The following is a 16,935-nucleotide window of genomic DNA, read 5'->3' as shown; positions in this document are numbered from 1 at the left end:
TATTGACCTCTCTTTCAGAAAATTCTCACGTACTCTTGTTGGTTAGTTATCAGGATTACTCAATTGGTGTATATAGTCATGACTCATGATCAATATTGATAAATCTAACACACACACATATATATATATAGAGCATTAGAAACATTGTAAAATCTTCTCAATTTTTAATAGGCTATGCGTATAGAGGGATAAATATGTTTATGAACAAGTTATGTCATCGTGTAATTACTATTTATTGAAGCTTCCTGGTTCCCGTTACATGTGGGATCATGCATGAAAATGTATCGATCATATTCTTTATCATGTCTCTCCCCATTAGTGTGAATCAATCTTCTTGGTCGATTAATATAACAAATTTTAAGGGGACCTTGGAAAGGCTTTAATCAAATAAATAAATAAGCAATTTACAATTTCCCACTCCCATATCATCAACAAACGCCATGATTGGGCACGTGAGATACCACCTCATCACCCCACCAAGCCGCCATGTGAGTCATAAAATTAAATTATTAGGGTTCATAGTCAAATCAATTGCAAAGCAGAATATTTATACATACATACATATATATATATATATATATGTAACGCCCCTTAAGGTTCAATGCGATCCTAGTAGATAACAGATGGTCAAGAGTAGGGGAAATTTGGAGGAAATTTAAACTAGCAAAGGGCCATTTTCAAAAGCCATAGCAACGGAGCCTCAAATTATAATTCATTACAAGGAAAGTGAGATACATGTATATACAATTCATAACTAAGTTAGCTTGCATTGGATCTGTTATGAAATCGAAAAGGACTATATAGCTAAAAGAAACATTTATCTAGTTTCTGAATTGTAACCAATTCATTAAATAATATTGTATGGTCGAAACTCGTTATCTGTATACATCACGAGACCACGTTGATTCAAGATCGAATGTGAAGTTTTCATATAAGTGGTGGGTTGGTTTTAATATATGCCCATGAAACAAGCTAATAAGCTATAGGTATATGATTTTCTACATATAATTATGCGTCAGGATTGGTTAGAAGCTCAATCAATGAATGAATATAGAAGAGGGTAAAGTCAAGATTCCCATCTCATCTCCTTTCCCACGAGATGAAAGAGGAAAAATCTTCAAGATCGCCTTCACAGATCGATGACATCTTCTGTTAGAAGGAAACCCAAAAATCAAATTGCATATATATATATATATATACACGTATATGAATATAACTTATTAAGCTAATTTGAAAAAAAAAATTAAGTAAGTGCATCAAAACCGATGAAGATTAGCTTGTGTATAACATGTTATTACTTGCCAATTTGAGAAACGAGAAAATGCATGAAACAAGTTACTGTTTATTCATATTATATATAGATATTGGGGATCATTTTTGTGATCGTCATGATGAGCCTGTCCGATTAGCAACCCAGAAAATCGAGACTATCGGGAAAGGATCTCAAGTCATCATCGATCGAGATTGAGAAAGAGTTGTGAGAATCTAATTAAGAAAAATGTACAACGAGTGCTAAAATTAATTCCTGAGCTCTTTCACAGTTTTGGAAGGGGCAATTAATTCATTTTAATAATAGATACTTAAGGCTAGCGTGATCTTCAACACGGAAAGGCCCGCAATAATTCAAACGCCATTGCTAAAAATAATTCCTCAATTCTCGTGCATCAAGGAGCATATTATCTTTCTTACCCCAGAATTGAACCGATCGGTGTCTGAACAATGAGCTAGCTGTACAAAATATTCCTCTGATAAGAATTTTGACATATTCTTAGAATATTTTGAACAGAATTAATAATCAAGGGACAATCTCATGCATGCAATAATTAATCAATTAATAACAACAAACCCTTTATTAATCGTCAAAAGAATCTATATAAATTATTAAAAGCCGTGACGACTCATCTTGCTATACGTAGGACAAAGGAGGACTCTCCTTGCATGACTCTTCGTATGACCGCTAATAATAATTTCACAAGTGGCATAATATCGTGATGTCACGCTGTTTTTTGAAACCGAAATACACGTGCACTCATGGAATATGTAAAGACCATACTATAGTGAATTTTTTGAAACAAAAATAGCTCCTGGCCTGCAAGACGATTGTTGAGAAGATAAATTTAACCGTAAAGACCAATTTGTTGTTGAGTTATACTGTTTTTTTCCTCCGGGGACAAAAATAGCTCCTGGGCTCGTTGTCTAGTTCAAGTAAACCCATTGCCTGCGATCAACATGAGCATGCGAAATATCTGGTCTAAGTCGCATTCCATATTATACTATATACCGTATAATGAGCTGTAACTCCAACTCCTCCATCAATTAGATCCATGGTGGGTCCAAGAATAATATTGTTACTTCGTCCATACATGTAGTCATGATTTTTTGAGGATCTTCGAGAGTAATGTACATACCATCAAGACCAAAGAAACGCCTTTCGATCGAGTACTGCTGAGGCAAAGCCTGTCGAAGTCGGTAAAGAAAGATGGAGAAATCCCATTGCACCGTTCATGCGTACATATATATATATATATACACACACAACTCGATATTACCTATCAGAAGAAAATATATACCTTGACGTTTATTTCGATTCCGTGGGAATCGGCTTTTTGGATCCAAATAATTATTGACAGCAATACGCGCTGGAGATATGTATCCCTGGAAAGGGAAGATGGTATTACGTATGCATATATTGATCGATCGATCATGGGAAACTGACAGACATTGATCATAAAAGTCATGGGTCGGGGTTTGAAGTTTGAGGCCTCGGAGTTTTATAGCTGTGGCTAGCTCATGTTTCTTTGTCAGAATAAGATGTGTGTCAGAACTTTGGTGTACATACGACGACTTCTGGATAGAATACTCACGCAAACCTTTTCGGTTGGGTGTGCCCTTGTTGTCGTTGGGCGGTAAGACTTCGGCATGACCACTCGTTTTCATGGTTCCTTCTCATGGTCCTGTCTGTAATTCATAGGATGGAACTTGTTGCCCAATAGAAGCTTGTCATAGGACGGGACCAAAGACTCTGAAGATGCCCTTCGAGTCGTAATCGGCCCTACCCCGGATAATGAAGACAAGAAATAATTAGCCCGTCGATGGAGTTTGAATATCTATCACACCTGTCTTCATCTAAGCTAGCGATTACTAAATTCTAGATCGGACACTGATATAACGAAAAAGATTTTCTACGTTTGTCAATGTATACGTCCAAGTATAGACAGTATTCTCAATTTTTTGGACCAGTCACGGGCTTCGTAGGCCTTGGCCCAGAAAGGATTGCTTGGGCCTCTTCCCTGCTTATAGAGAAGCCCAAATGACAACGACATGGGCCCAAGTTTTACTCTTTCGGTTCGGCTCCTGGGGCATGTTTTGATCAGCGAGCAGAGCTCTTTCTTTTATTATTATTTTTTTTGCGCTTGAAAGTGGGCTTCATGTTTACAATGGGCTTTAGAAGATAAAAACATCTTTAATCTTATTTCACCTCAGAAAATCTACCCGTACTAAAATAATTTCGACCTCCAACGTTAAGCCGAAACCTCCCTAATGGATATGATAGAAATTTTAACATAGTACACGAATTTTTCTGGAAAAAAACATTCTGTTTTGAATAGTTGGTGGTTACATGTTTTCATCCGACATGACGATATCTCAAAATGATGACGGGGTTATCATATATAGTTGATATATAGTCAATTTGATGACCAAATATATATCATATGCATGCATGTGCTCCTCCTCGGATATCATTTAAAGATGAGTTTGATATCATATACGTCATCAATTGATCAAATGTATGATGAGGAGATCATTGGATCGAAATCCTCTCTGATCAGCGTGGGAAGATACCAATGATTTCCCCCTCGTGTGCAAGTGCATCATGTGGTGGAGCGGATCGTACGCACGTATCTTAAAAGCCAAGGGAACAGTGTGATCCGAGGCATGGCATGGTCCAAATTTAAGTAGAGGCTGCCACGTGTTAGCCTGTGGGATGATAACTGGGATGTCATGTGCATCGTATATATGTCATCATGCCCTTCCATGATTATACTCTGTTTGCACGCTCGATTCGATCGTACTATAATTAAATATATGTACTGATAAATATGCATGCTCTTTTTGAGATTAATTATTCAAAGATGATGAATGATCCGTGACTAATTCGGTTTGCCAAGAGCCGGAAGCTAGGAAATCATACACCAACTTTATTATATATGTCAGAGTGGTCCCAAATCTTAATTCGTACCATGTGCTATAATTACAAAATTATCTTGGATTTGATTATTCATCGGTGAATGATGCATGTAGTTATGGGTGCATGATGTATCGATCACTTGACCACATGCTCGGGTTTCGCTCCTGTCAAGTTTCGATCAGTTTTGCTAAAGCCTCTTGACCCAGAAATTTCTCCATTCGGGAGTCAATTGAATTTTTATAGACATCATCGCAGACATGATGATAGTGCTAAGATGGCATATGGAAACTGATGCGGGAAACAAGGTTTGGGTCCAAATCCTCTCCCCATCACGAAGGATTTTCGGATCCTCCTTCGAGTCTGACCACCACCCGTGACATGCAAGAAGAAGGGCTCTTGGGGTGCTGTTCCATGGCCCTTTCCGACGCTCAAGTTAGAGGTGTATTTTGGAGAGTATTCAAGAGAGAGTTTTTCAATCACAATAGAGGAATAGTAACTTACTTGCACCTAATTGTAGGTTTGATATTTATTGAAAGATGTTGGAATTATACCTGAGCTATTATGGGCATGTTCGATTGTTGTTTGGGCTTAGGCCCATTAAATTTGGCCGAGTCCGTTCGTTTGCGACCGTCAAGTCCCACTCGCGAGAGGGTGCGGGAATTTATCAGCCTAAATCGAGGGAGGCTCAGCGAGCCTCCCATACCCGTGGACAAGGGAGGCTCAGTGAGCCTCCCGCGGTTGGGGGAGCCTCGGTGAGCCTCCCGCAATCGGGGGAGCCTCGACGAGAACCTCGAATTTGGGGATGTTAGTGATACTCCATGGGCATACTTGGGGATTACCGACGTATATTGGACCGAGAGGGGTTTGGTGGGCTTACACGGGTCTATTAGGTTCGACTCAGTGTAACTCCCCCATCACTTGCAAACAAAAGAATTTATCCGGAAGAATGCCTACAGATTAATCACGACAGGTGTGGTCATCATTATCCTAAACTCACTAGACAGTCTAAAGTCAAATGGCGGCCAAGTTGTAAGGAAAATCAAGCATATCTACAAGCTCTTCAAAGGTGGATTGACAAATGAAAGATTCATTTGTTAGATGTTACGGAAAATTCAGAGTTTTATAGATGAAAGCACAGATGCTAGTCGATCTACACAAGGCCGGCTCCCTCGTGAAAATGCAAGCCCAGGTCTAGAAAATTTATTCTATGTGCAGTCCTCAAGGGTCAGTCTTAGGATCCGCGGACCCACCATGTAACCCTTTTCAAAACTCTCAAATTCCTTATGAACTGTGAGTCATGATGAAAAAACGAAAGATTAGCAAAAGAAGAGGTGACAAAAAAGATTGACAAAAAGTAAAAGATTCCTGCACAAAACTAATAGGAACAGTGAACTCTTTTTAATTTATTTATATTATGGAATATTATAAGCTTTGCTTTTTTATTGTATAAATAGAATAGACGAACGGGAGGAAGGCATCACCAAAAACGCTGTCCGAAAATCCTCTTTAGAATTTCCTTAGCCATACTCAAAGCCTGTATTCCTTTTCCATGAATGTGTACTCTTGATTCCCCAGCTCTGTACGAAAGATATTATTGACAAAATGAAGAAAGATTTGTAAGTATTTCTATTATTCAAATATCTTTTACTATGTCTTACCGGTTTGAAATAAATTATTATCAAAAAATAAGATTTGAAATGTTTTGTTTGACTCGATATTCTAAAGTAATCGAAAAATTAAGATTTGAACTTTATTGTTTATTTGTGGCTCTAAGATATCCTCATAATGAAAGTATTGTTTTAAATAATAAAGTTATTTTTTATCTAAATGATAGAAAGATTAAGGTGGTGTTTGGTTTCATAGTAGGATTTTAGAATTATGATTTTGATTTTGATTTTGAGTGGTATAAATAGAGCCTACCCTTTGACTTTGTAAGAGTTATGTTGTTTTGTTGTGGGAAAAAGTAATATAAATGGGACCCACTCTTTGACTTTGTATGAGTTATTTTGTTTTGTAGTGGGTAGAATTAAGTTAGAATTGTGATTCTAAAATACAACTCTGAAACCAAACAGAGCCTAAGATGTTAATAGATATAAAGAGGAAACATGAAGAAAATAGAGGATCAATATGTGCATGTATTTGTTAGAATTCATTGTATACATCATATAATGAATGGTTTTGAAATTTCAATAAATAAAGTAGTTATAAAGCTATTAAATTGGTATGAAAGATATAATAACTTTATGCAATTTTTTATTGATTCTTCAATATTTTATCTTGTAAGTTTGCCACGATATTTATGTAGAAATCTCAAACATAGTTAAAGATTAATTGAAACAATGATGAATGTATTCCACAAAGAAATGGAAAGATTGAGAAGTGTTAACGTAGAAAATGGGAGTCAAGAAAGTGAAAGACTTACAAGTCAAGAAAATGAAAACTTAGATAGCGATTGGTTTCAAAGAGAAGGTGACGCCGAAGCGTGAATGAAAATGAGTTATAATTAGACAATCAAACATTTAATAAATCACTCAAATGTAGATATATATGATCTAAACAAATAGACAAAATACGCCAACGTATTGAGAGAAAGAATAAATAATTTAGAAAGTTTATCAAAAATTCCAAAAATCTATCAAACGACATCATTCGAAAGAGGACATGAGTTAAATACTTATAAAGAACAAGTAAGAGTTATTTTATGTTTTTACATTCATTGAAAATAAACTAAGGTTAATAGAAAATGAAAGGAAAAGAATTTTTTTCATTTATTTGCTAATAAATTTTAACATAATTTCATATTTCATATTTCATATTTTTTTTTGTATTACCTGGGTTACAGAATGGTATCAGAGCCATGTTCGCAATATTTCTGGGGGAGAATGGAATGGATATTGTAAAATATCTTAATTTCAATATGCAAGATAGTATGGAAAATTTATTTGCAATAAAATTTATCAGTACGAAAACTCTTACGCCATTCGAAAGATGTTGTTTTAGTCTGTTTCAAAGCTTTTATTCCATCATTTTAGTCTGATACCCACGAATGGATATTCTAACATTTATTCTTACTTTACGATTTATATAAACGAACTAAAACTTATAACTACAAAGTTCAATGTATTATAAATATATTGTAATACTTCTATCATTTTACATTTATGTTGAAAAATTTATTATAGAAAATATATTTTATATTGTATATAAAAAATTAATTATGTATGTGCATAAAACAACAAAAAATTTATATGTATTTTAGATTCTGCACAATTTATGAAAATTAATTTATTCAAAATGAAACTATAATTAAATTTGAAAACATTAAAAAAAAATCTCCACGAGTAAATAAAATTATAATTACATCTAAAGTAAAAAAGTTTAGCAAATCTCTATAGAAAAATTACTTGTGTAAGGCCCGGGTGAAATAAGACTAGTATATATATAAAGTTGTATCCCCTTTAATAAATATGGGTAAAAAAGTAATTTTATATATGGTATAAGGTCTTAAAGGTAAATATCTAAATAAACAATTATAAATCTATATACAATTAGGACTAAATTATTAAATGCATATAAATCATTAAATACTTAATTATTTTATTATACAAGCACATTCTTGATTTAAAATATATAATCTCAAAATTTATTTATAAAAAATACAATTTCTTAAAATAAATATCTATGAAAAATTTTCGGCATAATTAGTATCTAAAATAAAAATCTTTTATATGCAATAAGTACGTTAAATATTGAAACACTTTTGAAATAGTAATAATAGATAAATCTATTTAAAAATTATTAAAAATAGATTATTCGCACTTCTTTTTTTCTTTACAAAATACATGGAGGTCATTTATTACAATTTTTTAGAATATAATATTTAAGGAAATGTGATATATTTGATATGTAATATCATTTTCATCCATATTTGGCACTATAATTCATTTTCAATTATTTTAAATTTGTTATTGTACGCACTAATATTTGAATGCTTTTAATTTAAGAATATACATATATATATGTATTAATGAAAATTCAACTGTGATGTCAAAATTTTTAAAAATTCATCTAAAAATAATCATTTTAAATAATAACCCATGCATCGCACGGGTAAAAAAAGCTAGTTATGTAATATAGATGGAGCTAGCTCATACATTTATAGCCCCGTACACATGTAGTACACAGGACTCTCCTTTAATCGGATATCCATCAATTAATTGGAGATCTGATATCCATCGATTTCAACTGATATGAAAATATGACTCATGAAGCTCTTTGAGGTTGAGGGGACCATACCATGCATGCATTTTCAGTTTGTACACGCCTGTACATATATATATATATGTGCATGTTTGGGTGCGTGTATATATACTTTGTTTATGTTTATATATATATATATATATATATGTATGTATGTATGTATGCAAAGGACCAGCATATTTGGAACGAGAGGACCTCTGCAATTATGGAACTCATCAGCTTCCCTACAAGCTCCTTGATATATGCATGCCAGAAAGTGAAGATTTAAATAAAGTTGCAGCAAATGCAGGATCTCGATGTGCTTTTTCCAGCCATCCATCCGCAAACCAAGTCGAGAACATTGTATGCATTAGGCGGGTTCTCGAGATTATACATATATTCCATTCATTAATCACATCACTCAGTACATCCGGATCACTTCGACCTCTAATAAGTTTTAAATTGTATTTGGCTTTTCTAACTGCAGTGCCCAATATATAGATGAAACTTTTGATAGACCAGATCAGAACGAATCATAGTCCTCATTGAATTATTGCATCGATTCACTACAGGAATAGTGTCTTATAGAGATGTAATGGGGTTGTCTCTATTTTGAGACGGAAATTTTGAAAATGAGACGAAAAGTCCATCTATCACCCGATAGACGGTAAAAAGGACTAAAATCTCCGTCTCATTATTTGAGATTGATTAGGAAACTGGAAAATATTGTCTCTTAATAGGCAGGATTTTGAGACAAAACGAGTTTGTTTCAATTCTGAGACGGATAATTCTATCTATCATCAAAGATACGGAAAATAAGACGTAGAACTCCGTCTTTTTTTTTAGACGGATCAGGAGACAGAAAATTTTGTCTCTTAATAATGAGACGAAAATATCTGTCTCAAACTCTCGTCTCTATCTACATGAGAAAAAAAAATTATCTGAAATATATGTCTCTATAGATCTAGATATTTCTTATAAGTTTGAATATCTATTTCTTTTTTTTTCTCTTTTTTCATTACGAATCTTCTTCTTCACCTTCCGTAAAACCCAAAGGGTTTTACACTTCGAAAATTAAATACTTTGATCACCTTTTTCATTATGAATCTTCTTCTTCATCTTCTGAAAAACCCAAAGGGTTTCACACTTTAAAAATTAAATAATTTGATCACTCGCATATTAAATGCATCGAACAAGTTAATAATTGCTCATATTAATTTTGATGTTTAGTACAAATGAGATTACAAATAACTCGGTATATGAATATAAATTATAAAGGAAGTCAATATAAAAATTTCAAAAATTAGTAAAATAATAGAGATGAATATTGATTGTACATTAAAAATTTCGTAGATAAAATAATAAATAAATTACATAGAAAAGATCAATAGTGGTGGGCGCACAGAAACTCGTGCTCCCTCCAAGCTTGGCCGAACGAATAATTTTTCCCCGCTAATGGAGAGATGGAAAGCTTCGTCTTTCTCTGTCTCTAAGGTAGAGACAACAAATTGTGTCTCCCTCTCGATCTCAATTAGAAAGACAGAAATTGAGACCGCTTTTTCTGTCACTCAAAATTTTCTATGAAGTTAAGACGAATTTTTATCTCAAATTTATATTTCATCCTTGACTAAGACGGAAATTTCCATCTCATTATTTTGGTATGAGGCTTTTTGAAACGAATTCATTGAGACGGACTTTTCCGTCTCTATATCACGTAGAAGCGAAGTTTTTCGTCTCAATTGTTGTCTCTATAAGGCTGAATTTATGTAGTGATTGATATGTGTTAAAATTTGATGAATATGACTAGGGGTATGCACGGATACCGGGTATATCCAGAACCGGTCGGAACCTACCAGTTAGGATACGGTCCGGGTAGCTCGTATTGAAGATAGGGTAGGGTCCGAGTATCAAAATAAGGAATTGGTGAAATCTGATTCCAGTTCCTACCTACAGGATACCTAAAATCGGAACTGGATGATAATTACTAATTTTTTTTTAAAAAAAGTAAAGTTAGTCTTAGTCTCAACTCAAGAGTCGGGAAGACATGCTCAACTCTCTGTTAGTTTGTAACCTAAATCGCCTCTCGTCTCAGCGCGTCTCCGACTCTCCACTCTAGCTCCTCTCCATCGGTCGCCTCTTGAATCCGACTCTCCACTCTAGCTCCTTTCCGTCGCTCGCCTCTCGTCTCCGACTCTCCTTCCAGCTCTCTTTCTCGATGAGCTTATGCCCCCTCTCGTCTCCGACTCTCCACTTCGGCTCCTCTCCGTCACTCTCGTCTCCGACTCTTCTTCAAGCTCTCTTTCCCAATGAGATTCTCTTCTGGACTCCTCTGCTCACCCAGTTTGTATAAATCGGCTCTGTTAGTCTGTACTATTGGTAACCTAAATTGGCTATGTACTCTACTGCAGCTCCTCTCCGTCGCTCGCCTCTCGTCTCCGACTCTCCTTGAAGCTCTCTTTCTCGGTGAGATTCTGCCTCCTCTCTCGTCTCTGACTCTTTCTGGACTCCTCTGCTCACCTAGTTTGTTTGACTGAAGGAGTGTGGTCGTGATCCCATTTACTTGTGATATTAGATAGGATACTGCTAATTAAGGAAGCAGTGTGGTTGTATGAGCTTATTGAAGCTCTCTATAGGAGTTTGTTCAGCTGTGCATGTGGTTGTGAGAATTGTGGTCGTGAACTACTGAACTGTGCTTGTTGCTTCAATCACTCCAAAATTTGTGTAAGCTTTGATATGCGCACAAGATTGGTTGCGCTCTTCTCCAACTCCGATTACCATTGAGCAATATTTGGATGATGCGGAAAAGTATGAGGAATGTAATTTTAACTTTATTTCATGGTTATTCTTTTCATCTAATTTTCACTTACTCTTTTAACTTTTTATTTTTATGTGGTTTTCTTTTTATAGAACTCAGTGGCGCCACAACAGAGATTATGGTGGATTAATGTGTGGAGCAGCTACAAGGTAATTTTAACTTTATTTCATGGTTTACTTCTTGACTGGATAAATCTAGGCACTTTGTTTGCCTTTATGTATTTGCTCTGTTTTTTGAGCTCCTGCTCCGAAGAATTAGTCTCCATCCTCGTGTTCTAGATCAGTCTAAGGTTCTGTTATGAGGAAGCAAAACTTTTTGTTGAGCATATTCATATTGCAAAAGGTTAGTCTGACAGTATCCAAGGGTCATGAACCGAAGGGACGATAGAAATTTCCTCGATGCATTAGGTCATAAATTCATGAAAGGATTTTGTTCTCCATTGTGATAGACATTCTGAATGTGGTAATTTCCTTCACTGGTGCAGCAACGAGGGCTATTAATGAATCCGGCAATCCAATAGACAAAGTTGGTCAGGGACTTCACAATTCCCTTCCCCTGCCTATCAGATCAGATCCTCTAAGTTATCTTTTCTAGTTCTGTATTTTCTCTTACGATTAAAGTGTGATTTGTTTGCTTTTAGATTAGATAAACTTTTTAATTCATGGAGCGTATTAGTCCATGATAGACGTATTGTAAGGAAATATTACATTTTGTTGCGTGAGATCGTATTATGGATGTTTAGTCTCGTGGATGGATTGATGAAACATATTATTTTTTATTGTTATGGATTAATCTAAATTTATGTTGATATTATATTTGTCGTGATTACTGATTATGGATGATATATTTTTTGTTTTATTTAGCGAAACAAAAAAATTTACAGGTTCCAACTGGGTACCTGGAACTTGTGGTATAATACAGGTTCCGAGTAGATTTTGGTTCCATGATTCAATGGGGTAGGGTCCAGTTTCAAAATCTTGAAACCGGTCTCTTACATAGTAGGGTCCGAGGATCGTGAAAAAAACGAGGTACCCGGAACCGATCACCCCTAAATATGACACAACCCTTCCATTAATATTTCTGGGATATTCAGATGAATAGAATTAATAAATAAGCAATGAATAGTCTAGTTGTGGGACGTTGAAGCATTAACTCAACCTGGCTTGAATTTATGGTCCCGAATCAATGAACAACAAAAACTGTTCAACCAGTAATCTATACATATATATATATATAGTTGCATCCCACACATTAAATTGGGTTAAAATTGTAATTTTTTAATATTATAAGGTCATAAAGGTAAATGTGTAAATAATATTCATGATTAAAAATACTATCTCAAATAAAAGGGTAAATAACCTAAAAAAGCACATACTATTCAAAAATTCCCTAATCTAGCACGAACTTTAAAAATTTTCTAAAAAAACACAAAGTTTCAAAATCTTCCCTAATCTAGCACGCCGTCTCCTTCCGTCCATTATCCGCCCTGAATTGCTTACGTGGCCGTTAAATTTGACTAATTGACCGTTAATTGCCACGTGTAACCATATCATTGGCCGTTAATGAAAAATGCACAAGGTTGAAGGGAAAAGGAAAACCAATGATATGGTGACACGTGACAATTAACGGTCAATGAGTCAAATTTAACGGTCACATAAGCAATCTAACGGCAGAGAATGGATGGAAGGAGACAGCGTGCTAGATTAGGGAAGATTTTGAAACTTTGTGTTTTTTTAGAAAATTTTTAAAATTCGTGCTAGATTCGGGAATTTTTGAATAGTACGTGCTTTTTTAGGTTATTTACCCCAAATAAAATAAATACTATATTAAATTTACATGAATTAAATGCAAATAAAGAGTTATGTAATTGTAGCTATATACAATCAATTCACATATATACCCAAAAAATAAAAAGAAGTATTTTTTAAAATTATTTTCGAAGCTTAAATAACTGTATGAATTTTATTAAAATAAATATAATTTGATCTCCCATGAAAATAATTGAGTTATATTAGATAAAATTACATATTTCAACAACTTTATACATATATATATATATATAGACATATAACTTGACTACAATTAATGGATTAGAGTGTATTTACTGTCAATATGTCTCACTGGAGAAATACTTTATATATATATATATGTAGAGAGAAATAAATTGCTGTCAATAATTTAAAATGTTAAATATGATATTAAAAAAATTAATTTTCACTTCCCAAAACTAATAAATAGGCTATAAAAGATAAAGCCTACTAATTGTTTGCATTAAATGGTCTCATAATAGTATTTTTACCATCACTACCAATGTCAATTCAATGTAAATTTTACCGCCATATTGTATAATAAATGGTTATAATAGTAAATGTATTGTAATTCAGATTAATATGTTAAGTAAAAATTAATTAATAATAAATACTATTATAAATAATTAACAAATATGAAAATGAAGAATAAATTAATTCTAATCATTGTTGTTATTTCAATACTAAATAGATATTTATAAACTTAGGAAAATAAATAAAATTTATAATTATATATATTTAAACCTTATTGAATAATGTTTTAAAACTATTGCAAATCTTACAAAAACTCAATTAAGTAAATCTCTTATGGAAATATGATTCATTTTAGCTAAAATTATTCAAAATCACGAAATTTGATATATGAGATTTGAGTCAAAATAGCACAACAAATAGTGAAATTTGATTTTTTTATTGAAAAATAAAAAAAATTCTCAAAACTTTTTTTTAAATAACTCATAAGAAATCTCAGTGAAGAGAATATGTAGAGTACAACAAGGAGATGAAGTTCTTAAGATGTTACACACGACAACAAATGATAATGGGAAAGCAAGCAATGAAAAAAAAATTATAGTTACTAATTTTTTTATCGAATTGGAAATATGATAATTTTAAAAATGTTATACCACTATTTTTCTTATATTTCTCCAATATATTTGTAATATATGAATTGATTGAAATGCCTAAATATATATGGATATAATTAGTATTTTATACTATAGAAAAAAAAGGAATGTTTTCATGAAATTTAACTAAAGAATTAAGTTTGAATTATGTAAATAAAAATATATTTGTCGTAAAAGTCCAGTGCAATGCACGGGCAAAAAAACCTAGTATATATATAAACTTAATAACAAGATAAAGAAAGGTGTAAATGTTCAAATACTGGAGGGTTAGAAATGTCAATGACTTAATAAATGTGGATAGAAAGGTAAATCTTCAAATAATATGAGGTTAGAATACCTTAATAAATACTATTTGTAAGGAAAATATAAATTCTATATGAAAATAAATATTGAAAGAAAATAAATATATCAAAAAATATTTGAATATAATCTAAAATTTTATTTTTAATATAAATTCTATATTTGATAGTGCATTAAATGCAAAATTTAATATAATATTGAAAGAAAATAATTATATGAAGAACTATTTTAATATCATTTGCAATATTATTATAAAGTAAATAATAATATAGAGGTTAAAAATGATTCAATCTTAGGATTTTAGTAATAAAATATAGTCAATCTACATATATATATATATATACACTTGAATAATAAAATAAATAACACATCGGGATCAAATTATAAAATGGTTGAAATTAAATTAATGTAACTATTTATATGATTAATTCACATAAACATAAGTTTTCAATATGCGCACAATTTATTATAAATATATTAATTCTACATGATAAGTGGAATTATAAGGATACTCAATTAATTAATATAAAAATATTTATGAATCGATCGAAATGCCTAAAGATATATGGATATAATTAGTATTTTATACTATAGAAAAAATGAATGTTTTCATGAAATTTAACTAAAGAATTAAGTTTGAATTATATAAATAAAAATATATTTGTCATAAAAGTCCAGTGCAATGCACGGGCAAAAAAAATCTAGTATATATATATAAACTTAATAACAAGATATAAAGAAAGGTAAATGTTCAAATACTGGAGGGTTAGAAATGTCAATGGCTTAATAAATATGGATAGAAAGGTAAATCTCCAAATAATATGAGGTTAGAATACCTCAATAAATACTATTTGTAAGGAACATAAATATTGAAAGAAAATAAATATATCAAAAACTATTTGAATATAATCTACAATTTTATTTTTAATATAAATTCTATGTTTGATAGTGCATTAAATGCAAAATTTAATAGAATATTGAAAGAAAATAATTATATGAAGAACTATTTTAATATCATTTGCAATATTATTATAAAGTAAATAATAATATATAGGTTAAAAATGATTCAATCTTAGGATTTTAGTAAAATAAACTTGACTACAAACTACTAAATAAGGGTTGAATCGTAAAATAAATAACACATTAGGATCAAATTATAAAATGGTTGAAATTAAATTAATGTAACTATTTACATTATTAATTCACATAATAAGTTTTCAATATGCACACAATTAATTATAAATATATTAATTCTACACAATAAGTGGAATTATAAGGATACTCATTTAATTAATATAAAAATATTTACATTAATAATTTTCTATATAATAAATAAAATTAATACAAATTATTCTGATGAAGATATAAATATATATATATATATAAACCAAGTTTGAATATGTATAGTATATAGATTAATATTAAATATTAAACGTACATTATTCATAATCTAATTAATTACATGGACTGCATTATATTAAAAATTTTAGAAGAATTATATAGCTAACTTTATGAAAACTTAATTGAGTAAATCTTTTATCGAAATGATTGGATCGTTCCATCTAAAACTATTCAAATTCATGAAACTTAATTCATGTAATATGAAAAGAATAAAGTGCAAGTAAATACTAAAATACTAAAATTATAAATATTTTACAATTATCATTCTTTCATCAAATAAAAACTAATGATTTTGAATTTCTAGGATTTGGAAATTATTTTCATAGAAATAAGATTGATAATTGAAATGATGTATACAAATTCATTACATAAATTTTTTACTCATGAATTGAATATATATTCAACATCATATGTCTAACATTTATCACATTAAAGTTTATAATATAATAAATAAATTTTTGCATATCAATAATTAATATTATTTATTATTTTTATATTTAGCTTCTTATTATTAAATTTTCTTCACAAATCCGTGCAACGCACGGGTTCAATAACATAGTGTTATTAAAATAGGAAACCTTCAATAATCTAACCGAAAAAAAAAAACTTAAATAAATAATTAATTAAAAATTATAAGGTTTGAATTTCACCATGCATTAATCGATCAAATTTATGCAGATAGAGTTGTCCTCCTAACGACCACATATGAAAGTTAGGCTTTATCGGTGATGCCATGCAAATATCAATTACGAGTCAAGGAATTGTATGCCAAATTAGCATCCCAATGTAAAGGGGAACTAGCAATTAGGAGGGTTATGGGTTTGGTAGCATTTTAATTTGGACGGGCCAAGTATTAATTAAAATTTAAGCCTATGATCCGTACTACATGCATTGATTGGATTAGCATTGAATTTGATTTGTCTTCTTACGTTGAATTGTATATTTTTCCAAATTAATAATTTCATTTTTTTTCTTGCCCTTTTCATTGGGGTTTCAGTCCTAACGATTCTGCTCGATGTTCTGTGTTGTATTATTATACGTTAATGGTCTCTCAGTAAA

General features: G+C 31.6%; 1 long non-coding RNA gene across 1 annotated transcript; it reads left to right on the top strand.

Moving 5' to 3' along the window:
• The first annotated feature begins 10,481 nt into the window (after positions 1-10,481).
• LOC116209455 lies at positions 10,482-11,984 on the top strand. The gene is made up of 3 exons (XR_004157236.1): positions 10,482-10,891; positions 11,336-11,392; positions 11,728-11,984. It is a non-coding gene; the product is annotated as an uncharacterized LOC116209455 (long non-coding RNA).
• The last annotated feature ends 4,951 nt before the right edge of the window (positions 11,985-16,935 follow it).

The sequence above is a fragment of the Punica granatum genome, chromosome 5, assembly GCF_007655135.1.
Source record: "Punica granatum isolate Tunisia-2019 chromosome 5, ASM765513v2, whole genome shotgun sequence".
In the NCBI taxonomy this organism is placed as follows: Eukaryota; Viridiplantae; Streptophyta; class Magnoliopsida; order Myrtales; family Lythraceae; genus Punica; species Punica granatum.
The sequence above is the reverse complement of the archived record's forward strand: the minus strand, read 5'-3'. Positions and strand labels throughout refer to the sequence as shown.